The sequence below is a fragment of the Diaphorina citri genome, unplaced genomic scaffold (genome assembly GCF_000475195.1).
Source record: "Diaphorina citri unplaced genomic scaffold, Diaci psyllid genome assembly version 1.1 scaffold413, whole genome shotgun sequence".
Taxonomy (NCBI): Eukaryota; Metazoa; Arthropoda; class Insecta; order Hemiptera; family Psyllidae; genus Diaphorina; species Diaphorina citri.
The window spans coordinates 124,343-151,188 of NW_007377848.1; the positions used below are offsets into that span (position 1 = coordinate 124,343).

The following is a 26,846-nucleotide window of genomic DNA, read 5'->3' on the forward strand; positions in this document are numbered from 1 at the left end:
ATCTTTTCATCCCTCGCCCACATTTCTCACATACTTTCTTCCCCTGCCTCTCCATATCTCTTTGTTTAAATATCTTCTGATCTCTCTCCCCCTAAACTCTGCCTCCCCATTTACAATTTACATCAGTACAGAGTTAACAATGTCGATAGGGCACAGCGGCACAGGTGCATTTCGTTTCGATTAATAACGAGAGAACAAAACTTGGACACCTTGTAAAATTTCGTCACAATGTGCCAGGAGTGTCATATACTTTCTTCCCCTGGCTCTCCATATCCCTTTGTTCAAATATCTTCTGATCTCTCTCCCCCTAAACTCTGCCTCCCCATTTACAATTTACATCAGTACGGAGTTAACAATGTCGATAGGGCACAGGTGCATTTCGTTTCGATTAATAACGAGAGAACAAAACTTGGACACCTTGTAAAATTTCGTCACAATGTGCCAGGAGTGTCACTTGGGTTGATGATGAAAATCACCCTAACCGTTCCTGTTCCCTTTCCTATGACTTTATCTCTATCTCACCTCTCCCTCCACCCCTCTCACTTGCTCTTGATTAAGGAGTGTCATCAATAAAATGATTGGAAAACCCCCTCCCTCTCCCATATTGAATAGATATTGAAGTTTTTTCCCTGATAGTATAGTTTGGCACTTACGGATATCAATGGATATTGAAGTTTTGTTCCCATTTCCAATAACACTTTGGGACTTGGGGACCCGAGAAGGGCAAACTTTGAATCCGATGATGGTAAAGTTAGATTTGAATAAAGCTCGAAGTTTTCTTTCGTCGGATATGAATGTGAATTTTCCTGTGAAAGTTCGCGCTCGGTGTTTTTTTCGATTTTTTTTTTTCCTCTCGTTTTTCCGACTTGAAATAAATGTAGTGTGAATATTAATGTGAGTTGTAATGTCGTGGTATCGAACTTTAGCAAAATTGGACTGAGTGGGTTTCGATTTTTTTTCCTCTCGGTTTTCCGACTTGAAATAAATGTAGTGTGAATATTAATGTGAGTTGTAATGTCGTGGTATCGAACTTTAGCAAAATTGGACTGAGTGGGTTTGTGTGTCTGCTCGAAAGTTTTGGTGGACGGTGAACATCTATCATTTGACAACAAAATAAAATGTATTTAGGTATAGTTAGTACAGTACCTAAATATTGGTTCCAGATTTCAAACAAATTTGTTTTGTATATTTTGATGCAAATAGTATTATTGTAGGTTTCTCTTATTATCTCTTTATTAGATATCTCTTTTGCGCTTACAAGCTCATTCTATTTTTATTATTCCCTCTTTTCTTTCTCTTTTCTCGCTTAATCCTCCTACTCTGACTCCTTCTCTCCCTTTTGTTTCGTCAAAGTGAAAATATTCCACTCTATATGTAAATCATCACATCATGTATTACCTACTAGAATAACGTGTTTTACACATGTAATTCTGCATATTTATACTGGGTGAGACAGTATGGTGAATACTGGAGCCCTAATATTGGCTTTGGTGTGAGACTTTCACTTAGCCCGAGTCTATCCCGCCCAACCTAGTTAGCTTGGAAGGTGGCGCACCTTGTAAGCGCTAAGTCAAGGATTGTTGGTGTGGTTGTACTCCAACTAAAATCGGATTCCCTGCCTGGGCGAACTTCATCGTCATCCAAAATAGATAAGGCTCGTTCTTGGAACGGCTTTCTCCTATTCTCTCCTCCTTCTTTCTTCGATTTCGGGACATCAACCATATTGAAATTCAATGTCAGCGCAAGGTCAGGGGTGGGTGTGTTTGTACTCCCGGGGCGAATTTCATCGTTATCCAAAACACTTAAGACTTCCAATGTTAAATTTCCCTCAATTAAACCTCATCAAATCAGCAAATCACACAATGGTTTGGCCGGGCGTTAACCCATTACACCCCATGTAATTCTGCATATTCATACTGGGTGAGACAGTATGGTGAATACTGGAGCCCTAATATTGGCTTTGGTGTGCTGAGACTTTCGCTTAGCCCGAGTCTATCCCGCCCAACCTAGTTAGCTTGGAAGGTGGCGCACCTTGTAAGCGCAAGTCAAGGATTGTTGGTGTGGTTGTACTCCAACTAAAATCGGATTCCTTCCCTGGGCAAACTTCATCGTCATCCAAAATAGATAAGGCTCGTTCTTGGAACGGCTTTCTCCTATTCTCTCCTCCTTCTTTCTTCGATTTTGGGACATCAACCATATTGAAATTCAATGTCAGCGCAAGGTCAGGGGTTGGGTGTGTTTGTACTCCCGGGGCGAATTTCATCGTTATCCAAAACACTTGAGACTTCCAATGTTAAATTTCCCTCAATTAAACCTCATCAAATCAAATCACACAATGGTTTGGCCGGGCGTTAACCCATTACACCCAAGAGCCCTAGAAGATGTTTCGAATCATCCCAAAAGCGGCTGTGAAATGTAATTAGGAACTGATGGAAACCAAAATATTTCCATCTCATCAGCCATATTGAAATTCAATGTCATTCCATCGCCATTACACCCAAGAACCCTAGAAGATGTTTCGAATCATCCCACAAGCGGCTGTGAAATGTAATTAGGAACTGATGGAAACCAAAATATTTCCATCTCATCAGCCATATTGAAATTCAATGTCATTCCATCGTAATTTAGAAATTAAAACTGGATTAAAAGGTAGAAGAAAAAAATTGTTTAACTCTGGCATTCTCTGAGATGAATTTTAAAATGCAAAATTTAAATAATTGAAAAAAGAGAGGAGCGCGAAAAGGTAAGAGGGAGAGGGAGAGGAAAATAATTCTCTAATATTAAAAAAAAAAAAAAAATGATATAAAAAGTTCAGGTTGGAATAATAAATGAGCTTTCACCCGTCTTCACGCCGGAGATTGAATCAGGTGAAATAAATTCAATAAATATTGGTATTTATATTATTTACTTTTATTTAAAATACCTATTTTACAGTGTTAGGAGGAGTCCTGAAATAATAACTGATATATGTGTCATTCTAGTTTCATAAAATAAACAATTCTACAGAAACCCTAGTTTTGTAAAATGCACAATTCTCCTCCCTCTCCCTCCCACATATCACTGTCAAGAAAATTGTAGGTACCTATTTACAAAAACTTTACTCCTTGACCGAATAAAAATGAAATTTCCATGTATGTATGTCTTGAGCACTTCCAGTTCCTTTTTTCCTAGTAGGTGTTAAGGTGGGTGAATTTACATTCGGGACCCTACTCACTTTCAACTGTTTCCGTGCAACAGGATTCGGCAGACAGCTTGTCTACTTCTCAACACAAGACCCTCACATTTTTTTCCTACCCCCTCGTAAGCTATATCATACAATATGAACAGACAATGTTCGCCCACCACTGCAGTCTATTTGTACGATACCCAATTGTAAAATGCAGCATTTGTATAGTGTTAAATGTTAAACTCAACAATGGGAGTACATAAATTTTATGAGAGCAATACATAAAATAAATAGGTACCCAAATACATAACTGGGAGAAAAAATAATATTTGCATTTCACGTTGTAAAAGTTTGAAATGAATGTGGCTCTAGTTTGTCATAATGTTTGTTATTGTAGAAGCTCTACATGATGGAACATGGATTATGGTGGTCATCTATTGGAAATTCACAGCAGTCACCTCCACCAAAATGAAAGCGCAATGGAGCAGTTGCAAATGGGTAAAAATTTATAAATAAATGGTCGATTCCTATGTAAAATGTTGGGAAAAATTCAAATCCGAGGTCAAAAACTCCGAAAAAATAACTGTAAAAGTCGAAAATTTAATTTTTATTTTCCATTCTAATGAGATGTGTGACGTCAGACTTTACGCAGTTGTTTTTTTCGTCCGCTAGGTAGCGCCAATATGCAAGCACGCTTGCGGAGGAGCAGAAAGAAATGCGCAGAAACTTGTGTGCACAAACACATTAATGTGTTGCCTGCAAGGGAGCTTTGCTTTGATGTGACGTCATCGTGTACGGGAGCGTATGCCGTGACGTCAAAGTTCACGATTTACCGGTATTTTTTAAATCGATTTATCTCGGTTTACTAAAAATGTCAGAAATTTAAATGTTCAAAACATACTCTACCATTCATCATAATATTATAACACGCATTATCAGTGTCGAATTCAGTTACTAAAAATGTCGGAAATTTAAATGTTCAAAACATACTCTACCATTCATCATAATATTATAACACGCATTATCAGTGTCGAATTCATCAGGACTTGCGACCTTTCGTGATCGTTTTGCTAACTTTAAAAGTTTTCGATTGAAGGGGGTTTATTTCTAGCTTTCTCAGGCATAGAAGATCATAACTATACGGCCCAATACCAATGATATTTTGCGCAGGTATCACAGAAACAAACAATCTGGTGTTTCCATCATGAGGACGCCACTGATTGAAATTCAACCACAATTCCCAAAGTTTTAATTACGGTTTTAATTTAAGCACAAAAATTTTATTTTTTAACCAAAACTAATGCTCGGCATAAATTATATGCTGAACTCTGTAAATCCAAGTTTTTAAGCTTTTTCTTCATTTAAAAATAATTCCATTCACACAATTTAATTTTCATAATAGTTTTTAAGCACTCGACTATTCCAACATTAAGCTTTTTCTTCATTTAAAAATAATTCCATTCACACAATTTAATTTTCATAATAGTTTTTAAGCACTCGACTATTCCAACATTTTTTAACCAAGTTGGAAAACTTACTCGAGAAATGAACATGAAGCTGTGAATCATTTTATACAAATATTTTATAAAACAAGTAAACCACATTAAAATTTTATTATGTTATTAAAGAAGACTTGATGAAGTATTTTTGTGCAAATAAACGAACACGTGACCTACAAACTTTTCTTGGCGTGGATAATACGAACTTTTGCTGAGATAGTATTATTTAAATACATGGAATTCTGAAGAGGCATGTGTTTGGAAAATGAATAAAGAAAGCTACAAGATTGGCAGATTAGCTTATGCTATACCATATACCATTCAAGTTACACATATTGTGTACCTAGTCACCAACTAGATACCAAATGAGGCCAAACTCTAAACTAAACTTGGGTCATATTAGTGGAGATGGAGATGCTACTGATACTCTCCTATACAGATGACAGCTCAACTCGGAAAAAGTAATTCCAAATAATCTACGAAGTTTTTTTTTTTTTCCAAGATCTTGAAAGTTTTGTACATTGGAAAATAATGTCAGTTTCCTTAATTCTTGGAAAGAGTAAGAAATAATTAGTAGAATTAGGTATAAAAGAAAACCGAACAATGTAGGTACCTATTATGTATAGTTGATGATTATAATTAAACTTTTGGAGAGAACTTGTACATCTGAGTTTTTTTTTTCTAAATGTCTGTGTCGTGTCGTTAATGACTGCTGGGGAGCTTAAATAAAGTTCATGTCAGGGTTTCGGTTAGATGGAGTTCAGAGAGTACCTAATACATCTGTTGTGAAACTTTAGAGGCGGCTTTTATACATGTGATTACAGAGGATTTTATGGAATAAAACAGTTTGGCTCTTGTCTCTTTAAACCACGTTCCCCAACAAGTACGTATGAGATATGCAGCTGTATCTGCTGTATATTTGACACTTTTACCTCTAACTTTGGTGCCAACTGAGACAGAAAGATACAACAGGAAGTAGTCAAAAGACGGAGGTGAATTTCCTGTCATTCTCGCGCCTCCTCTGAAATAAAACTGCCACATTTTTGTTCTAAATAAGTCAACTAAAAATGAGAAGAAAAATTAATTATAATTTCCAACGAGGATGACTCCCCCCCCCCCTGTTGACTGCGGTTCAGGATGAGCCAGCTAAGACGAAAAATTGGGAATGCAGACTTGGCCTTAATTTTCTGATCTCACCACTTTTAAGGGCCGACATTTTTGGATAGGAACCCTTTTTTTCACATTTATGTTTTTGTGGGGTAGTGTCTTAATCTGTGAAACTCAATGTTTGGATTTCAGAGAATTACTCAACAACGGCAGCCTCTACATTCCTCCGTTTCCACCAGAGCAATTCACGTCGGCCATTCATTCCGCCATCTACCGGTGTGAAGCTAGCAATGCTATGGGGAGTATTGTGTCCCGGAACGTCAAACTGAAACCAGGTAAGAGAACATCCACTATTGTAAAGCTAACAATAACTATGCATTATGTCCGCAAACGTCAAGGTGCAGGGTTTTGTCATTTCACAAGAAATCCTCTGAACATTGGCATCCGTAGCTAAAGGGTGTCCCAATAAGAGCACAAGATTTGATTGGTTAATAAAGCGTGGTTCCTTTGGAATAAAATGGATTTCTTAGATGATTTCAGAAGTAAACATTCTGAAATTTTGTATGGAACAATAAATTTTGTATTTGAACACAATACGGGAAATATTTTCCTCTCTTTGTGCTGATGAAAGGTTTTTCATATTCATTGATTGATATACTTTCATCTCGTGCTCCTGCTTGTTCATAATGCAAAGCAAGGCACGATTCGAAAACAAGCTTGAGAATAATTCCATGATTGTAGCTCCTGGTGTCATTCCTAGGCAGACTTTGTAGACATAAATGTTGAGGCTTGGAAAAAAGGATAAAATTAACATACAGACTCATCATGGATGATAGTGGATCTTCTCTGTTTTCCCCTTTACTTTCGCTCTCTCTTTATTCTTTCAGCGATCCTTCTTCCACATCATAAATATGAAATATGTATTGAAAGGGTGTTGCAGATGGTAGGAGAAAGAAGACAGATTATGAACATGCTAGAGGAAAGAAGACATCGCTGGATAGGACATATCTACAGGCATAATGATTTCATGGTTGCAATCATTGAAGGAAAGAGGCAGGGTTCCCAAGGAAGAGGAAGGCCAAGAGAAAGATACATCGACCAAATTGTGAAATACTGCGGGTCTGAAACATATGCAGACATGAAGAGGAAGACATCTGATAGAGTAGAATGGAGAGCTATAAACCAATCTTAGGATTGAAACAGATGATGATTAGGTCTCATTTGAAGCCCTTTTTTGATCCATTGGTTAGGTAAAAAACTCCTTATCGGCTCTCACTTCCTTGAATTAATCTTACTCTTGACTGACTCCCATTATTTTCATCCATGCAAACGGCGAAAATTATCTTCACTTGACCGTGTTCTCTCTATAAATAGACAAGATAGTACTCGCTGTTCATTTCTGCTAAAGACGGGAAATAAAACCTTCCATAAAACATAAAATAAAAACACTCCTATAATAATTATCTTTGACCTATACTTTACTCTGTTTAAAATCCAAATGAAAGATGATTGACCTACAAATCATACAATATTTTCGACGATAACACACCGGGAAATAAAACCTTCCATAAAAAATAAAATAAAAACACTCCTATAATAATAATTATCTTTGACCTATACTTTACTCTGTTTAAAATCCAAATGAAAGATGATTGACCTACAAATCATACAATATTTTCGACGAGATTTGCTTCGAAATGCTCCTTCTGACTGGCTAAAATTAGAGGTGGTTTGTTTTCATTTTAGCTCTGATTTTATTCCAAAAAGTGTTTTTGGAAGTGAGAAGTGTTTTACAAATTTACATGGTATTTGGCTTGAGATATTTAAGGTTTAGGTTGAAGTGTTTTGGTGTTCGCTTCATCAAAAAAGTGTTTTGCAAGAAAGGTGTTTTTAAATTGTATTTCTGAGATGTTAAAGTTAGTCAGAACCTGTAACTAATTTACAGGGCGGATTATCTTGGTATAGGTTGTCTTGATATATGACTTTGATGACAGCAGGGTAGGTTAGGTATATCATACCAAATTTCATCGCTTTACGACAAGCCGTTCTTGAGATATTTTGTTCACAACCTTTTCAACATTTTCCACGAAATGAGGGTTAACCTACTTATCCTATATATAAAAAAAATGCCTTTTATTAAAGTATAAAAATCTCAAAATACTCCCCATGTAATGAGGGATCATTAAAAAGTGTCCAAAAATTAAACTTTTTTTTTTTGAAAAATTTTCCAAGTCCATAATCGACCGCCTACGGCGGCCAATTTTTGACCAAAAATTTTCTATCTTAAAATACTCCCCGTGTGATAAGGAATCATATAAAGTATGAAAAATTTTGATTTTTTTTTAAGTTCGAAGCAACATTGACTTTGGTTGATATCTGGATGGGTGACTATCCGATTTTTACCAAATTGTTACAGTCGCGTCCTTGGAACATATCGGTATATCATACCGAATTTCATCGCTTTACGACAAGCCGTTCTTGAGATATTTTGTTCACAACCTTTTCAACATTTTCCACGAAGTGAGGGTTAAGTAACGATTACTTTGGTTAATATCTGGATGGGTGATTATCCGATTTTTACCAAATCGGTTTAGATTTTCGCAAAATCCTTTCTTATTGCACACCTAGACCATAAAAGGAATATTCCTACCAAATTTCAGCTTTCTAGTTTCGCAATTCGAACGTTTTTGAGAAAACAAAAAAGATACAATAAAACTCTTTAATGTCTCTCATTGCTTCACTGACCTTTGCCCCGAATCACCCGTGAAAAACAATTTTATTTGGCTCCTTCCTTCTCCTTTTAATTCCTCCCTTCCTGTGTTTTTCTCTTTCTCTCCCTCTCCTCTGTCTTGCCCTTTGTGTGACATTTTCTAAAAAAAAGTCAATGTTGATTTAGCCACGGTTCACTGGGTCCGAACAATGTTTGTTCTACCCAAATGTCTGCCCTCTTCAAAGACAGCGGCCGTCTTGTCTTATGAAAAACGCTTTAAAGCGTTACTACTTCACTTGTGATCAAGTGCTGTCAGCATCTTTATATTCCTTCGTTTTTCCCCCAGGATGTGCCGTAACACCCAAGTTTTCTTCTTTCAGTTAGGTATTATGTCTTCCTTTCCGAAAGTAACCCTCCTTTTGTAGCCCTAGAGAAGGCAGATATTTGTTAACTCTTGAAAATATGTAGGTTTGATTTATTCAGTGAGTCAGAAATCAAAAGTTGGTACAAAGGTTCAAGAAAATGATTCCATACATCCAAGTCTTAAATCTTAAATGGCATGGAACGAAATGTGAAAATATTTTATATCAAAGTTATTGACCTCTGTTTCTCTGCCTAGAAATAAAGAAAGAAAAATATTGAAATAAAGAACACAATGAATGGACCAAGGAAGGAAGAGAGAAAAATAAGTACGAGTATGCGAGTAAAACAACAGTAAATCAACGAAGAGTTTTCTCAATTTCCTGTCCAAAAATGGGAGCTTTGGAATCCGTATAATGCAAACCTAAGCTATAAAGTCTACCTACACGAAGCTAGGTTTTTTCTCAATTTCCTGTCCAAAAATGGGAGCTTTGGAATCCGTATAATGCAAACCTAAGCTATAAAGTCTACCTACACGAAGCTAGGTCTTTTTATATTCTCTTTTATTGTTAGATAATAGTTATAGATCTCATTATTTTTTTATACTTTATTATGTAAGTACCTAAATTGTTAAGAATAAAAGGCAAATGGTTTGCGACATTATTTACTAAAAAAAAAAAAAAAACATTTGGTTAATAAACCAGGCGAAATTGGACATGTAGGTATGTATTTGTATTCATAGATAAAAAATAATTAATTTCATCATAAAACAATGAGACCAAAATCGGTATACCTAGTTTCAATTCAGTTGAACGAAAATCGATAATGGAAAAATTAGGTTCGCAAACTAAGAGAAGAGACGACAAAAACTGAAAACATGGATTTACTAAAAAAAAAATTGGTTAATAAACCAGGCGAAATTGGACATGTATGTATTCATAGATAAAAAATTAATTTTATCATAAAACAATGAGACCAAAATCGGTATAGTTTCAATTCAGTTGAACGAAAATCGATAATGGAAAAATTAGGTTCGCAAACTAAGAGAAGAGACGACAAAAACTGAAAACATGGATAAGGGTCCGCACACTGTGAACAATAATTACAAAAGCTTCACCGAAATGCTTTCCAGAGCTTTTTATCTGAAACTCTTCCACATGGCCGCACTGATAAATGACGCGATCACCATTTCAAATTCAAATTTGATAATTTGTTTTGTTCGCTGTGAGCTCGTTACCGCTCCTTGTGAGGCAGTGGATCTCAACCTGACAACCTGAAGTAGATTAGGTACCGACCACGAAAAGAACGTGACGGGCCATTACACTTGACTCGACCATTTTGGTTCAATGGGGTAAAAGGTGAAACAGAGTAGAAAGTAAGTTTATACTATGACGATTACAGTACTCTATCCAAAGTACTCAATTAGATTTCATGTACTCTGCCAGCTGTGTTATTCATGTTTCACACGAAAAGAACGTGACGGGCCATTACACTTGACTCGACCATTTTGGTTCAATGGGGTAAAAGGTGAAACAGAATAGAATGTAAGTTTATACTATGACGATTACAGTACTCTATCCAAAGTACTCAATTAGATTTCATGTACTCTGCCAGCTGTGTTATTCATGTTTCTATCTATAAACTCAACCCCACCCACTCTATGTTGTCGGTTTGTCTGGTTCACACTGTTCTTTTAAGTTAGTCATCATTTTCTTCATGAGTTGTTCACTAGAATCACTAGATCTTCTCAATACGTGCCCTAATTTGCACATTTACAGATATCTGCCTTCGTTCAGGGGTAATGCTCTGATAAAGTTTGAACACCACTGTTCTAAAGTCCTATCTAGTCGAGACAAGGTGAATGGAGGAGGATGAGAAGGTTGGTGGGAGGAAGTGTAGTGGATAGAGGAGAGTGGGGAAGGGGCATTATAAATTATGTGAAATGGCGAGAAGTGAAGAAAGGAGGCCAAAGTAGCTCAGGGTCGAAATTTGAATAAAATTGATGCGAGAGTTCCCTCCTGTGGCGACATTGAACTATGATTTTTTGTTGACACTGTAAAAGGTCACAATACACATTAGGAATTTTTTGTTTTTGTCACTCACCAAAAAAATAATGATCTCAAGAGGTATTAGGGTGTACTTAGTTGACTTCATGGACTATGAGTTAGATACTGGCATAAACTAATAACTTTAGAATCAATACCTAACACTCTGTTATCACTTATCAATCTTCCAATAATAATACAGATAAAAAGGATAACGATTATATTGAATTCGAAAAAAAAAAAGAAATTTTCAATGAATTTAGGTAGTTTATTCATTCTTTCATCCATGATATCATGCTATAACCCCATTTTTTCATTCAAGAAATTTTCAATGAATTTAGGTAGTTTATTCATTCTTTCATCCATGATATCATGCTATAACCCCATTTTTTCATTCAAATTATATTGAATTCGAAAAGAAAAGAAATTTTCAATGAATTTAGGTAGTTTATTCATTCTTTCATCCATGATATCATGCTATAACCCCATTTTTTCATTCATGTTTTACATGTCTCTAACTACGGCACTGGAAAAGAGAAATAGGTAACGAGGAATTTCAGGATGGAAAAAGGATAGGAAGGATAAGATAAAGGATAATTAACGTTCTAAAGGGAAAACATCATTAGAATTAATTACACATAATTTGCGTTGAATTTGGGAAGTGCTAGCAATTTTGCCCTCCTGTTTCTCTCTCTTTTTTTAATCAATGTCTAAAAAATATTCTCTAAGATTGATGGTATGGATTCTTACGGATTAAAGAAACTGAAGGTTGCTAAAATAGGTTCCTAATGAAGGTTTGCTGAAATACCATTACTGAAGTTTGAGTAGACTCTCATTCGTTAAGCTGTGTTCACACATAGTCGACCGGCCGTCGATCGACAAGGTGAATCTATGTTATGGAGGCAGTGTGGACGGTTCAGTCGAAGTCCGTCGATCGATGGCCGGTCGACTATGTGTGGACACACCTTTAACAACGATCAAGTATGTATCAACGATCAAGTATGTATGTACACAAGTTTAGAAATTATGGAAGAAAGATTTGTCTTTGGATGGTCTTTCTCGAATATGTGATGTTTTACCACTGTAATCTTACTTAGGCTAGCCACTCATTATCAGGTAGACCTGACGACAGGTACACCTGATCAGGTCTACCTGATAGTGATGGATGATGGTCTGAATAGGGGACGTTAAACAGAGAGTAGACTAGCGTCTGGCTGTGGGACTATAAACCCAGGAAGTTGCAAGAAATTATAAGAGAAGAAGAGAGTACCTATCTTATAAAAAACATTGAGATCTTCATTATCTTGACCTTATTAGTAACTTCAAGACTGATATAATTAACGGGGAGAAAAAGATTTAAATTAATGAGAAAAATAATATAATCTTCTTCTTCGCCTTTTCCCATGTTCAGATGGGGTCGGCGTTTGTCGTCGGCCTCTCAATCACCTTTAGAGTGATCGTTCAAAGGGACACGACGCTCTTCCGATCTTAAGCACAAGTCCTCACGATAGTTGACTGCGGTTCAGGATGAGCCAGCTAATACGAAAAATTGGGAATGCAGACTTGGCCTTAATTTTCTGATCTCACCACTTTTAAGGGCCGACATTTTTGGATAGGAACTTGTAACTAATAACATACCAGCTTTACTTGTTACGTGTAGGGATCTAGTAATAGTCATGAAAACACTCGAGTCTCTAATAGGTAAGATCACTAAAATAATAATAATAAGATCGTCCCTGCTCAGGCAAAAAAAAAGAAAATGTAAGATATTTTTAGGACTTTTTCGTAAATTTTGGCTCAAAATGCCTAAAATATGACGTTTTTTATGACATTTTTAGAAAATTCGGCGTTTTATGATGTTTTCCCCAAAAAAGCTAAAATATGACGTTTTAGTATGATATCATGACATTATGACGTTTGAAGGACTCTGATTATAAGAGAAGAAGAGAGTACCTATCAGCTTATAAAAAACATTGAGATCTTCATTATCTTGACCTTATTAGTAACTTCAAGACTGATATAATTAACGAGGAGAAAAAGATTTAAATTAGTGAGTCTCGAGTAGCGAGCACTACGTGATGAACCTTCCAGATACTAAACCGCTCACAACGTTGCTCAACTTTAGTGATTTGCCTAGAATAGCTGCTGAAATGCTGAAAATCTTTTTCAACTGTTAATTAAATGAGCAAGTAATGTGCATTGTGCATCTCTATTGTTTTCTCTTCTTTGGCACTTTCTTGTCTTCTTGGCATTATTTTCTCTGTGCCCTTTTCCTTTCTTCTTCTTCTTCTTCTTCTTCCCCTATCTCTTTTCCTCCCCCTGGCTCCCTTTTCATCTCCACCTCCCTTCCACCTATTTCTCCATCTGCTGTGTTCTTCTTCGCCTTTTCCCATGTTCAGATGGGGTCGGCGTTTGTCGTCGGCCTCTCAATCAGCTTCAAAGGAGATTATAATGCTGTAAAAAAATAAAGGCTCAGAAATCCTTTGCCTTTGCATTAGAATAGAATGCACATTATTAAAACATAAAATCTCAGACTCATCCTTTCTCTCCCCTCTTTCCCTCTTCCCCTCTTGTTCTCTTTTCTCCCTTTCTTTCCATCTATTTTTGTCTCTATATATTTATCCCACTCTTTTGTCGTCTCCATTTCTCTTCCCATCCATCTCTTCCTTTCTTTCTCTCCTTTATCCATCTCTTTATCTCTCCGTCTATTTCCCTTTGTCTCAATGGATCCCGAAGGCCGAAGGATAGATAATACTGTGTTTCGTGTAGACCTATCAACTAGCTAACTACCAACCTCAGTGGTGTTATGGTTAAGGGGGGACACAATATTATAATCAGGAATAGATCAGTTGCGCTTACTTGGGTGATAGGTTAAACGCAAACAAGCTGGGTCCGTCCCTCAGGGAATTTTTTTGATTATATAATATATATAAAATCGACAAAAAAATCATAATCAAATTCCCTCTTTTTCATTCAATAGAAACATGGAAACTGCTAGTTTGTATAATGAACGAGATAACGAGAATTGATAATGCTGCACCAGTAGCTAATTGTTTATATTGTTCTTTGTGTCGTTTTATATTAATTTAACAGAAGTTCATTATTCAATTTTCACATGTAATTTACCACTGTATTGAACATTTGACAAAGCGTATACATCTCCCGTCTCCTGTTTAGATTCTCCCGGGAGCCAACCTGCTAATGACAATGGTGCGTCTGTCGATGTCGATATATAAATGACACAACCTTTGCAAATGACGTGGAAAAGCTCGTTAAATGCCGCAGTCTTTCTGCAATCAGTAATGCTGTCACTGGCGGGGTGAATGATATAATCTATCCGGGGCTTAAAATATACGGAAAGCCAGAGATAGCGTCCTCGGGCGACGGGAAATAAGCCGCAGTCTTTCTGCAATCAGTAATTCTGTCACTGGCGGGGTGAATGATATAATCTATCCGGGGCTTAAAATATACGGAAAGCCAGAGATAGCGTCCTCGGGCGACGGGAAATATTTTCCTCTCTTTGTGCTGATGAAAGGTTTTTCATATTCATTGATTGATATACTTTCATCTCGTGCTCCTGCTTGTTCATAATGCAAAGCAAGGCACGATTCGAAAACAAGCTTGAGAATAATTCCATGATTGTAGCTCCTGGTGTCATTCCTAGGCAGACTTTGTAGACATAAATGTTGAGGCTTGGAAAAAAGGATAAAATTAACATACAGACTCATCATGGATGATAGTGGATCTTCTCTGTTTTCCCCTTTACTTCTGCTCTCTCTTTATTCTTTCAGCGATCCTTCTTCCACATCATAAATATGAAATATGTATTGAAAGGGTGTTGCAGATGGTAGGAGAAAGAAGACAGATTATGAACATGCTAGAGGAAAGAAGACATCGCTGGATAGGACATATCTACAGGCATAATGATTTCATGGTTGCAATCATTGAAGGAAAGAGGCAGGGTTCCCAAGGAAGAGGAAGGCCAAGAGAAAGATACATCGACCAAATTGTGAAATACTTCCACAGTGTCGAGATGGATTTGGTGCTCTCGCCTCGTCTTGTTGAAAAATATTCTCTGTGTTCCCGCCGCAGTAAACTTTTAATAGCTTAATCCATTACCTCCGGGGAAAGTTTAATTTCTTCCGAGGAAATTATCCCGAAGGCTGATGTGGTTTTTGCGCAAAACACATCGTATGTTTAAACAGTTAAGTGTTTTTTCTGCCAAGCATACACGACAGAGAGGGAGTGTCACTCTCTGTGTCAACGTTATGGGAGGGAGGGGACAAGAGTCATAGAGGGGAAGGGAAGAGTAATAGAGAGGAGGACGAAGGAGTAATTCACACAGGATGAAACTAAAAAGGATTAGCTCAGAGAGGAAGAGGTAATTTGAATTTTCGCAGAGAACATTAACGATCCTAGATAAAATTACCCCCGGTAAGTACGTGTAAGATTACGCTGTGCAGCTATAAACAAATGAGACAGAGGAGTCGAGGAGGGAGTGTATGTAATTTTATGTTCACTTTTATGGGATGGGTAGCTATCACGTTTAATTTCGTACAGGTATGTCGTTAAAAAAGAATTTTAGAATTTCATGTGGAAATGTAATTATTTCTCTTTGTGCTTGTGCTCATCCTGCTTAGCTGAAAGTACCTATGTTATAAATTTGGTGGATAACTACCACTACAGTACCTACCTTATAACAATACACTTCAACACCTCTGTTCTGCGCTCTATCATTATATTAATTATAGGTACAATGGTACATGTGCGAATATTTTTGTACAATTATCAAAAATTCACAAATGGTAGCCCGATTTAATAAATGATCATTATTTTCTTCTTCCTGGGATTGTGGATCGAGAATGATCCAAGAAAAAGCCAAAAGAAAACCATGCCAGCTATTAATTATAGGTACAATGGTACATGTGCGAATATTTTTGTACAATTATCAAAAATTCACAAATGGTAGTCCGATTTAATAAATGATCATTATTTTCTTCTTCCTGGGATTGTGGATCGAGAATGATCCAAGAAAAAGCCAAAAGAAAACCATGCCAGAAAAAAAGCAAAACATTTGAATAGGATCTCTGTCAAACAAAACAATACCAGAAAGAAAACGAAACATTTACATAGGATCTAGGATCTCTTCCTCTGAATATAAAAGTCATCGGAATCATCTTTAATCTGTTTCCAGATGGTATAGAAACCGTGACGGTGTTCTTACTGAAATCCGTCCGGGCGGAATCCTCATCCGACCTATGGAATCTATCCTGCATTTTATCCAGCCCCAGCAGAGCGATGGTGGCAGATACGTGTGTGTGGCGTCCAATATATTGGGGGAAGATAGGCGAGAGCTTGAACTGGTGGTGGAAACACCACTGCGGGCCTTCATGCAGCCTTTACAACAAGTATGGTCTTTTCCCTTTGAAATGAAGGTTGACATTCTGTGTTAATGGTGGTGGATATCAGAATAGCTGACCCAAAAGGTGAAGGTTGAAATAGAAGAATTAAGGTACCCTTTGCAAAATGTGTCAAACACATAACGCATTCAAAATTGTTGGAAAACGGTGCATTCCTTCCAGGAGAACAGTTTTACAGTTTTTTTTTTTTTTTTTTTTTTTTTTTTTTTTTTTTTTTTTAAAAAAAAACAACAAGTAAGTCGGGACAAATCGAATAGAGCGGCAAGATATGGAGTCTCAACATCTCCACAGCCTTTGCAACAAGTAAGATTTAAGAATAAGGTTCCTCTCGGAAGGTTCTGTAGTCTTAGGGAGGTTCTGTTTTTATTGGATACTTAGGTATGTTGTTGTTAAAAGTAAAGCAAACTATGTATTTCAAACAATTAATTTGAGACAAATCGAAGAGCTGAAAGAAATATAGTCTCAAGATCTCCATCAGTCCATCACAAAGGTGTTGGTTGGAACTGTTGGAAGTAAACATTCATACCTCGCATAAGAGAGCTGAGAGGTGCTCCCTTAAGACCAGTGTTTTTGTGTTCTCTCTCTATTAAACTGTTGGTATAATGGAACAACTTGTTTCTAAGCTGACAGTTTAAATAAAGCACTTCTTGTACCTCATGAGCCTGAATGCACAGCGAAACAGCCAGTACCACGTAATGTCAAAAATCATCTTTTCCTCAGGTAGTGGACGCATACTTTCATCTCGTACTCCTGCTTGTTCATAATGCAAAGCAAGGCACGATTCGAAAACAAGCTTGAGAATAATTACATGATTGTAGCTCCTGGTGTCATTCCTAAGCAGACTTTGTAGACATAAATGTTGAGGCTTGGAAAAAAGAATAAAATTAACATACAGACTCATCATGGATGATAGTGGATCTTCTCTGTTTTCCCCTTTACTTCCGCTCTCTCTTTATTCTTTCAGCGATCCTTCTTCCACATCATAAATTTGAAATATGTATTAGGTCTCATTTGAAGCCCTTTTTGATCCTTTGGTAGGTAAAAAACTCCTTACTTGCCCTCACTTCCTTGAATTAATTATAATTTATCTTACTCTTGACTAACTCCTATTATTTTCACCCATGCAAACGGCGAAAATTATCTTCACTTGACCGTGTTCTCTCTATAAATAGACAAGATAGTACTCGCTGTTCATTTCTGCTAAAGGGAAAACATGGAAATAGGAACGAAAATGAACATGGGAGGTAAGAGCGAGATAAAACACCGACAGAAGCTGCCAAGCAAATTGAAATTAAAATTACATCTGTGTAGAAAACTAGAAACTGTAGAACCCCTAGTATCTAGCTGTAGCTCTCATTCTATTTGCACATCCCTTTCAGAACTGCAGCGACTTTACGGCACAGGTAGAACAAAAGCTATAAAGGAAACCTACCTAGTACAAAGTAACATAATACATATGTATATTTTTCCTTTAGGCGCATAATTTGTGCAATAGTTTTTCCATTAGAAAAAGGTTAATCGTATTGCTATACTTGACGCGTTTGACCTTAATGATGGTAAACCTCGAGTTCTGGGTACATTAGGTGTATTTTTCCAAAGTTGTAGCGCTGAATCAAACTGGTGACCGATCACCCTGTTCAGGAAAAAATTCTGTAGTGAAATTTTCGACTTTTCTTGTTGCCCTGTTTTCTCGATCAACCTGTTCAGGAAAAAATTCTGTAGTGAAATTTTCGACTTTTCTTGTAGTGAATTCACTTCTTGTTGCCCTACTTTCAACGGTTTCAACTGTCTCCTATTGTTCACTTTCTTTTAAAGCTCCTTTCAAGTCCATTTTCACAGCATCTTTCACTAAATTTTCCTCTTGATTGGAAAGGGGTATGCGAAATTTCAGTACCAAGGAGTGGATGGGGAAGGAGAATGAGTTGTGGATAATAATAATAAAATTATTGCCTCTCTACAAAACACAGCCAATGTATAAATTGCAAACACTCGTACATGTCTACAGGGTGAATCTAAACCTTATCATAGTTTTAAATTTGAGTTTTAGTTCTCTGTACAATTACAAGGCCTACCCTGTATAATATTTTCATATAATTATTATACTCAAGAGTATTATTGGACTGTTGAATTGTGAAAATTAAAAAAAAAGGAAAAAAAAACAGAACTTTTTTTACAGTTAACTTGTTTTCAACATTAGCCTAAAATATTCATGTTGTATAATTTGCCGAGTGGTTTCATCCCTTAAATTTGAGTTTTAGTTCTCTGTACAATTACAAGGCCTACCCTTTATAATATTTTCATATAATTATTATACTCAAGAGTATTATTGGACTGTTGAATTGTGAAAATTAAAAAAAGGGGAAAAAAACAGAACTTTTTTTACAGTTAACTTGTTTTCAACATTAGCCTAAAATATTCATGTTGTATAATTTGCCGAGTGGTTTCATCCCATGTATTGTACACTCAGTCAGTATGGACATGAGAAAAGTTTTCGGATTTGATTCTTGACGTATAGGAGGTTTAAATTCCTGCCAATCTTTTCACCACCGAAAGATACCAATATTTATTTATCCATGTAAAATTATGAAAATTTAAAAAGAAAGGGGAAAGAAGAACAGTATTTGACTGCTAAATACCTATTTCAAGCCCTCAGCCCTCACTCTCTGAGTGCACTTTTTATGAGTACAGGTAAAGAGAAGATAAACGGAGTATTCAAGTCCTGATTCAGTGAGTGCACCCCATATATTTCCACACATAGAGGAAAGTTAATTGAGTACATGTTTCAAGCCCTCATTCAGTTGCTTCGTCACGTCGCTTTTCATGGATTTAAAATTAATTTTTGTCGAGGATTTTTTTATAAATATTTTGAAATCTCTTTCCTCCCCTTCCCTGTCCTTTCCTTTATCCCTTTCTCCCTATTCCTCTTCTTTGTCTAGGTTTTATCAGGGATATTATCTTCCCCTCCTCCTATCCATCCTGCTCTATTTCTCTCACACCCACGATATTTATTGTTTGCTGTGTCTCTTTGTTATATTTTCTCCCTCATCACTTTCTCTCTCTCTCTCTCTCGCCCTCCCTTTCTCTATCTTTCTCCTTCTCTCCCTCCCTTTTTCTCTCTCCTCCTCTCTCTAGTTTATCTAGTTTACTCTTTTTGTTTGTAGTTTTGCCTAAAAAAAAAAAGTTATTTTTGAAAATATTCAGGAGTCAGCGAATTTCCAACATAGAGGGGGAGATTTTTTGGCGATAATACCTGTGATGATGTAATTAAATATACATAGTATTTATTATTATTATTATTATTATTTTTATGTATTTTCAATTTTATCAATTTGTAAACGCGAGATCTAATTCTATTGTGTGGTTGTACCTATACCATGTTTTGTATAATAGGAACATTGGTAACTCAAATCTCCATAGTTGTGAATGTTGTGATGTTAAATTTGCCCCATTCTCCTTTAAAAATAAACAAAAAAAAATAATAATAAATAAAAATAAAAAAAGTAAATATGTACAAAAATAATTATGTAAAGTCAGTTCTGAGCAAAATCTATATTATTATTTATTTATAATTTTATTTATTAAGATAACGGGAAAAAATCCCATATTTTTTTTCATCATTGGGCTTGCAGTTACACTAAGAACAAGCTGGGCCCGTCCCTCCGGGAATTTTTTAGCCCGTAGTTTATTCGATCAAGACTAGAGCCCGTTCTCCCTTTATTCCTTTTAATGTTTCCCAATAACTACCAATATAATGTTGAAGTCACGCATCCATTTTTTGGCCTTGCTCGGCGTAGCTTAACATAGGTGACGCTAATGATCGACTGAAGTGTTATCTAAAACTTTCATAGGTCGTCGCGACAAATTTCAAGATTGTGAAAAAAATCCCCCAAAATCAATTTTTTTTTTATGGTTCTCTGGACAAAATTTGCACCACCATTTTTTTGTTCCTGGTAAAAAGACATTTAATTTGATATATAGGTCGACCAGGTTTAGATAAGTCCTTCTATGGGGACAGACAGAGTGACAGACGACACCGAAGCGAATACAATAGAATAGCCCGTCCACTATACCTTTTTTTATTACTATCGTAATAATAAAGGAAGGACGGACTAAAAAAGAGGGGCTAATATTCGTAGTGTGAAAGTGACAGAGCTTATACTTTATTTATGGCAAAGATCATGCCAGTTTTTATGGCAGCTGAAGATTTTTTAAAATAATGATAATAGAAAGCTCTCTGCCTAATGGTAGAAGACAAATACATCTGTCATGAGGAGTTCGTTTTATGACGCTCTTTCCAATATACCTACCTACCTACCTACCTACCTACCTACCTATGTACATATCTTCCAGTATACCTACATACCTGTACATTTCTCATGTACATTATGCTATACCTATGCTTATGTAGATGTACTTACTCGTACATTGTGTATTTTACGAAATACATTAGGGGGAAAGGATAGTGAGAAAGAGAGAGGAGGAAAACAGGACGGATAACCAGAGGGAAGGAATGGAAGTAAGATAGAGAGAGAGAGAGAGAATGAGGGAGGGAGAATAGAAACAGAGATAATATTCTGTTTATTGTCTGTCTCTCTTGTTTTCTTCGCTTTCTTTCTGACCCATTCTCTCTCTCTCATCTTTCCTTGTTCTTTCTCTTTCTCACGCTGGATGGCACTTATATTTATTACTTTTCTCCTCTTGAGATTTCTCCACACAGAGAGAGAGAGAGAAATAAAAGCTAGGATACTTTTGTTGTTTATTTTCTTTGACAATTATTATTTTTTAGGTTAAAATTCTTTCAAATCCACATCAGATTTGTCCACTCTTTCTCCGTCTTTTTTCTTTGAGAGTGCACAGGGCGCAGGTTGAAATTTTCGAATTTATTAGCATAATGCTCTAAATTACTGTTGGAAAATTTTGATTTCTTAGAATCATTTGAGCATTCGTAGGTGTGAATAACTACGCCTTGTCAGAAGAAATTGAAAAGCCTTTTTCAACTGTTAATTAAATGAGCAAGTAATGTGCATTGTGCATCTCTATTGTTTTCTCTTCTTTGGCACTTTCTTGTCTTCTTGGCATTATTTTCTCTGTGCCCTTTTCCTTTCTTCTTCTTCTTCCCCTATCTCTTTTCCTCCCCCTGGCTCCCTTTTCATCTCCACCTCCCTTCCACCTATTTCTCCATCTGCTGTGCTTTTCAAAGGAGATTATAATGCTGTAAAAAAATAAAGGCTCAGAAATCCTTTGCCTTTGCATTAGAATAGAATGCACATTATTAAAACATAAAATCTCAGACTCATCCTTTCTCTTTCTCTTTCTCACGCTGGATGGCACTTATATTTATTACTTTTCTCCTCTTGAGATTTCTCCACACAGAGAGAGAGAGAGAAATAAAAGCTAGGATACTTTTGTTGTTTATTTTCTTTGACAATTATTATTTTTTAGGTTAAAATTCTTTCAAATCCACATCAGATTTGTCCACTCTTTCTCCGTCTTTTTTCTTTGAGAGTGCACAGGGCGCAGGTTGAAATTTTCGAATTTATTAGCATAATGCTCTAAATTACTGTTGGAAAATTTTGATTTCTTAGAATCATTTGAGCATTCGTAGGTGTGAATAACTACGCCTTGTCAGAAGAAATTGAAAAGCCTTTTTCAACTGTTAATTAAATGAGCAAGTAATGTGCATTGTGCATCTCTATTGTTTTCTCTTCTTTGGCACTTTCTTGTCTTCTTGGCATTATTTTCTCTGTGCCCTTTTCCTTTCTTCTTCTTCTTCTTCTTCTTCCCCTATCTCTTTTCCTCCCCCTGGCTCCCTTTTCATCTCCACCTCCCTTCCACCTATTTCTCCATCTGCTGTGTGAATCGTAACCAAGATATGAAATTCTCGAATTTATTAGCATGATGCTCTATTACTGTTGGAAAATTTTGATTTCTTAGAATCATTTGAGCATTCGTAGGTGTGAATAACTACGCCTTGTCAGAAGAAATTGAAAAGCCTTTTTCAACTGTTAATTAAATGAGCAAGTAATGTGCATTGTGCATCTCTATTGTTTTCTCTTCTTTGGCACTTTCTTGTCTTCTTGGCATTATTTTCTCTGTGCCCTTTTCCTTTCTTCTTCTTCTTCCCCTATCTCTTTTCCTCCCCCTGGCTCCCTTTTCATCTCCACCTCCCTTCCACCTATTTCTCCATCTGCTGTGCTTTTCAAAGGAGATTATAATGCTGTAAAAAAATAAAGGCTCAGAAATCCTTTGCCTTTGCATTAGAATAGAATGCACATTATTAAAACATAAAATCTCAGACTCATCCTTTCTCTCCCCTCTTGTTCTCTTTTCTCCCTTTCTTTCCATCTATTTTTGTCTCTATATATTTATCCCACTCTTTTGTCCTCTCCATTTCTCTTCCCATCCATCTCTTCCTTTCTTTCTCTCCTTTATCCATCTCTTTATCTCTCCGTCTATTTCCCTTTGTCTCAATCCTTTTGTCTCTTCATTTCGTATCTCCTGGATTATCAACCTGGTATAAACAGTGACGGTTCGTGCTCGACTGAAAAGTGGTGGAGCATAACAACAAGCAACTGTGACTAGCTGACTAAACTAGAATTTGTATTACTATTTAAATTAGATTAGCTCTAATCTGAGCGCACGGCAGTACTTCTTTTATGACTGTTTGAACAGAAAGAAAAATTCAATTTTGATCAAGATAGCCGTGGCGTTAAATGTGTTAAACTTCTGTTTTCATTAGTATAAAACTTATTCGACGTCACTAGACTTTATCTCATGTCTATTTTGATAATTTCTCTATTGTGTTTCATAATAATTATTACTATCCCATTTCCATTATCTTTCCCGAAGTCCTCATCATCTCTTCCTTTCTTTCTCTCCTTTATCCATCTCTTTATCTCTCCGTCTATTTCTCTTTGTCTCAATCCTTTTGTCTCTTCATTTCGCATCTCCTGGATTATCAACCTGGTATAAACAGTGACGGTTTGTGCTCGACTGAAAAGTGGTGGAGCATAACAACAAGCAACTGTGACTAGCTGACTAAACTAGAATTTGTATTACTACTAGCTGAATTCCGTCGCTTCGCTCCGGAATCCCGCTAGTTCATCCCGAGGCATGGCCAAACTTGTGGAAAAGGCATGGCTAATTAGATTAGCTCTAATCTGAGCGCACGGCAGTGGCAGTGGACCAGGCCAAGTTCTACAAACCAAATCTGTAGGTTTTTCTCATATCCCTTTAAACAACAACAACAACAACAACAACAAGGGAGGCTTGTTGTTCCCTTGTCTGTTGCTCCCTCCTTCCTCCATGTCTGATGCTTATCTCACAATAGTCTGGACTTTACTGTGTATGTCTTATAGGGATTCGATTCCCGTAGTCCTCGGGAGAGTTTGGGGGTGGGGGAATGGGCGAGAATTCATATCACTATTTAGTACTTCTTTTATGACTGTTTGAACAGAAAGAAAAATTCAATTTTGATCAAGATACCCGTGGCGTTAAATGTGTTAAACTTCTGTTTTCATTAGTATAAAACTTATTCGACGTCATTAGACCTTATCTCATGTCTATTTTGATAATTTCTCTATTGTGTTTCATAATAATTATTACTATCCCATTTCCATTATCTTCCCCGAATTCCTCATGTCTATTCTTGACCTTTCCAGACCATTTCCATCTTGGAATGTCATTCCCTGTGTGATAGCTGACTTACATCAGACAGATAAAGGTACCCTCATCTTTGTCTTTAACACTCTTACATGACCATTTCCATCTTGGAATGTCATTCTCTGTGTGATAGCTGACTTACATCAGACAGATAACTCCCAAGCAAAGCTCCTTCGCAGGCAACACATTAATGTGTTTGTGCGCATACGTTTCTGCGCATTTCTTTCTTTTCCTCCGCAAGCGTGCTTGCATACTGGCGCTACCTAGCGGACGAAAAAAAACAACTGCGTAAAGTCTGACGTCACACATCTTTGAACCCTTTCATTAGAACGGAAAATAAAATTGAATTTTAGACCTTTTACATTTATTTTTTCGGAGTTTTGACCTCAGATTTGGATTTTTCCCAACTTTTTACTTAGGAATCGACCATTTATTTATAATTTTTACCCATTTGCAACTGCTCCATTCAGGAGACTGAGTGCACCCCAAATTCCAAGCTCACATTGGAAAAAATTCCACTTCCACCAAGAATTAAACCCGGTATCTACCTCCAAAATGCAAGCCTAGTGTGATGCCCATTCGGCCACAGATGCTGCTTGCACAAGTTCACTATTCTGACTTAATGGAATACGTACATAATACCTGCAAGAAAATGGACCTTAATTAATTATTATTTATGCCTACGTAGCTCGTAGTGTAGATAAGTACATTCATAGAAGGTTAACTCATCCTTTGGGGCTGTTTGCCCCTACACCTAAGCCTCGGACTGGAAAAAGTGTAGATACGTAGAGATAGAATCAGGGAATTTAACTAACCCATTTTCCTTTCTATTACAGAGGCGGAAGGCAATATTCCTCCTAGGATAGAACAGACAACCCCTACTGCCAAAGTCAAGGTGGGGTCCTCTGCTGATTTGATTTGTGTGGCTCAGGCATCACCTCCGGCTATTTACAGGTATGTCTGAACATGGTACAAGCTAGGAAAGCTGAATAGGAAGTCTTCTTCTTAGCATTTTCCTATTTAAATAAGGTCGGCAGCCCTATTGTGTACCTCATGTCTTGATAGAGAGTGCTCACCTAATTAAACATATTTTAGGCATGTAATGTTTTTTTCCCCAAGAATTCTTAATCTTCTAAAATCCTACAGGATCAAGGGGGATGAAAACAAAGTACATATTTTCCACAGTGTCGAGATGGATTTGGTGCTCTCGCCTCGTCTTGTTGAAAAATATTCTCTGTGTTCCCGCCGCAGTAAACTTTTAATAGCTTAATCCATTATTTACATTTGAAATTACAAACAAAACAATATCACCTAATATCTTCCAGGTATCTACAGGGTATAACGTATGTACATACTCATAAATTTTAATCAATCAAAAAATTCCAATATTCGTTTCTTTAAATGTCTATATTTTCTTTACTTACTGTTATACGGTCAGGACAGTGATTTACTAATAAAGTTCATACAATTTTCTTCAAGAAAAACACAACTTGTTTACGTTTTATAGAACAGGATAGAGATAGAAGAAATCCTGGAAAGCCAGCAGTTCTGAGAAGACCCTTGTATGTCGAGGACAAAGTTCACCCCGGGCGGGCATGGAACCCACACTCGTAGCTACTTCTAAATATCGCAGTGCAATAGTTTTTTACAAAATGGATGCGGCATCCAAGGGATCAAGAAGAGACCGCCTTAACAATAAATACTTCTAAATAAATTTTCTATTGTGACTTCTCTACATCTTTATTTCCCCCCTAGACATGTCATCAGACTACGAAATCAACACCGGGAACACGTTCGTTCTACGCGGGAACATCGCAGTACTCCAGTGCAACATCCCTGCCTACAATCACAACCTCCTACTTATCGCTTGGCTACGGGAAGGTGTTAGCGAGGCCCGTAGCATTATTCATTCTGGCGGGCGATACAGCATCACCACCGCCGGGGCTTTGCATATCCGAGACACGGGGATGGAAGATTCGTACATCCGCTACTACTGCCAGACCACGCACAAACTGACGGGCGAACGGAAAATTAGTCCACCCTCACAGGTGATGGTGTCAGGTAAGGTCGAGTCCGCTACTACTGCCAGACCACGCACAAACTGACGGGCGAACGGAAAATTAGTCCACCCTCACAGGTGATGGTGTCAGGTAAGGTCGAAATTTTAACAGGGAATGAGACATCTCCACTAATTTTTCTTGTGTAGCATATTGCATACTCGAATAATTTCACGGCATTCATAAAAATTGTGTCAAAAATCTCGACAAGAATCAGACATCTCCACTTTTTTTTCTTGTGTAGCATATTGCATACTCGAATAATTTCACGGCATTCATAAAAATTGTGTCGAAAATCTCGACAAGAATCAGACATCTCCACTATTTTTTCTTGTGTAGCATATTGCATACTCGAATAATTTCACGGCATTCATAAAAATTGTGTCGAAAATCTCGACAAGAATCAGACATCCAGTGAGCGAGCACCACGTGATGAACCTTCCAGATACTAAACCGCTCACAACGTTGCTCAACTTTAGTGATTTGCCTAGAATAGCTGCAGAAATGCTGAAAATCAGCTAAATATTTGGGAAGACTGGCATCGCTCCTTGGGTCTGAAGAGTTCTGATGTGGCTGTCTGAAGGAATGTCATTTCTTTCTACCGTAGATCTTGGAATTGATGTTCTCCAAGCTGACACTTAATTATCTTTCCAGACATTTTCTTCTCCGTTCTTCTTTGTTTTCAAAGTTTTCCTTTTTTGTGAAAAACAAAATGTTACTGAAGATTTTTTTCTTCTACTTTTCGTGGTTGCAACTTTTTCCCAGCTCTCTCACTTTATTAAAAAGAAAGAAGGAAAATAAACACTCTTGTTTGCTTTTC

The 26,846-nt window shown here is 36.9% G+C and overlaps 1 long non-coding RNA gene across 1 annotated transcript in view; it reads left to right on the forward strand.

The window, feature by feature from the left end:
- Positions 1-26,846, forward strand: part of LOC103508587 — a 149,210-nt gene that overhangs the window by 89,872 nt on the left and 32,492 nt on the right. Inside the window, exons 4-11 of the long non-coding RNA XR_003391315.1 lie at positions 5,965-6,107; positions 6,660-6,958; positions 8,829-8,836; positions 16,082-16,295; positions 17,028-17,082; positions 24,806-24,923; positions 25,116-25,219; positions 25,725-26,053. This is a non-coding gene — a long non-coding RNA (Down syndrome cell adhesion molecule). The remainder of the gene's footprint in view (positions 1-5,964; positions 6,108-6,659; positions 6,959-8,828; positions 8,837-16,081; positions 16,296-17,027; positions 17,083-24,805; positions 24,924-25,115; positions 25,220-25,724; positions 26,054-26,846) is intronic.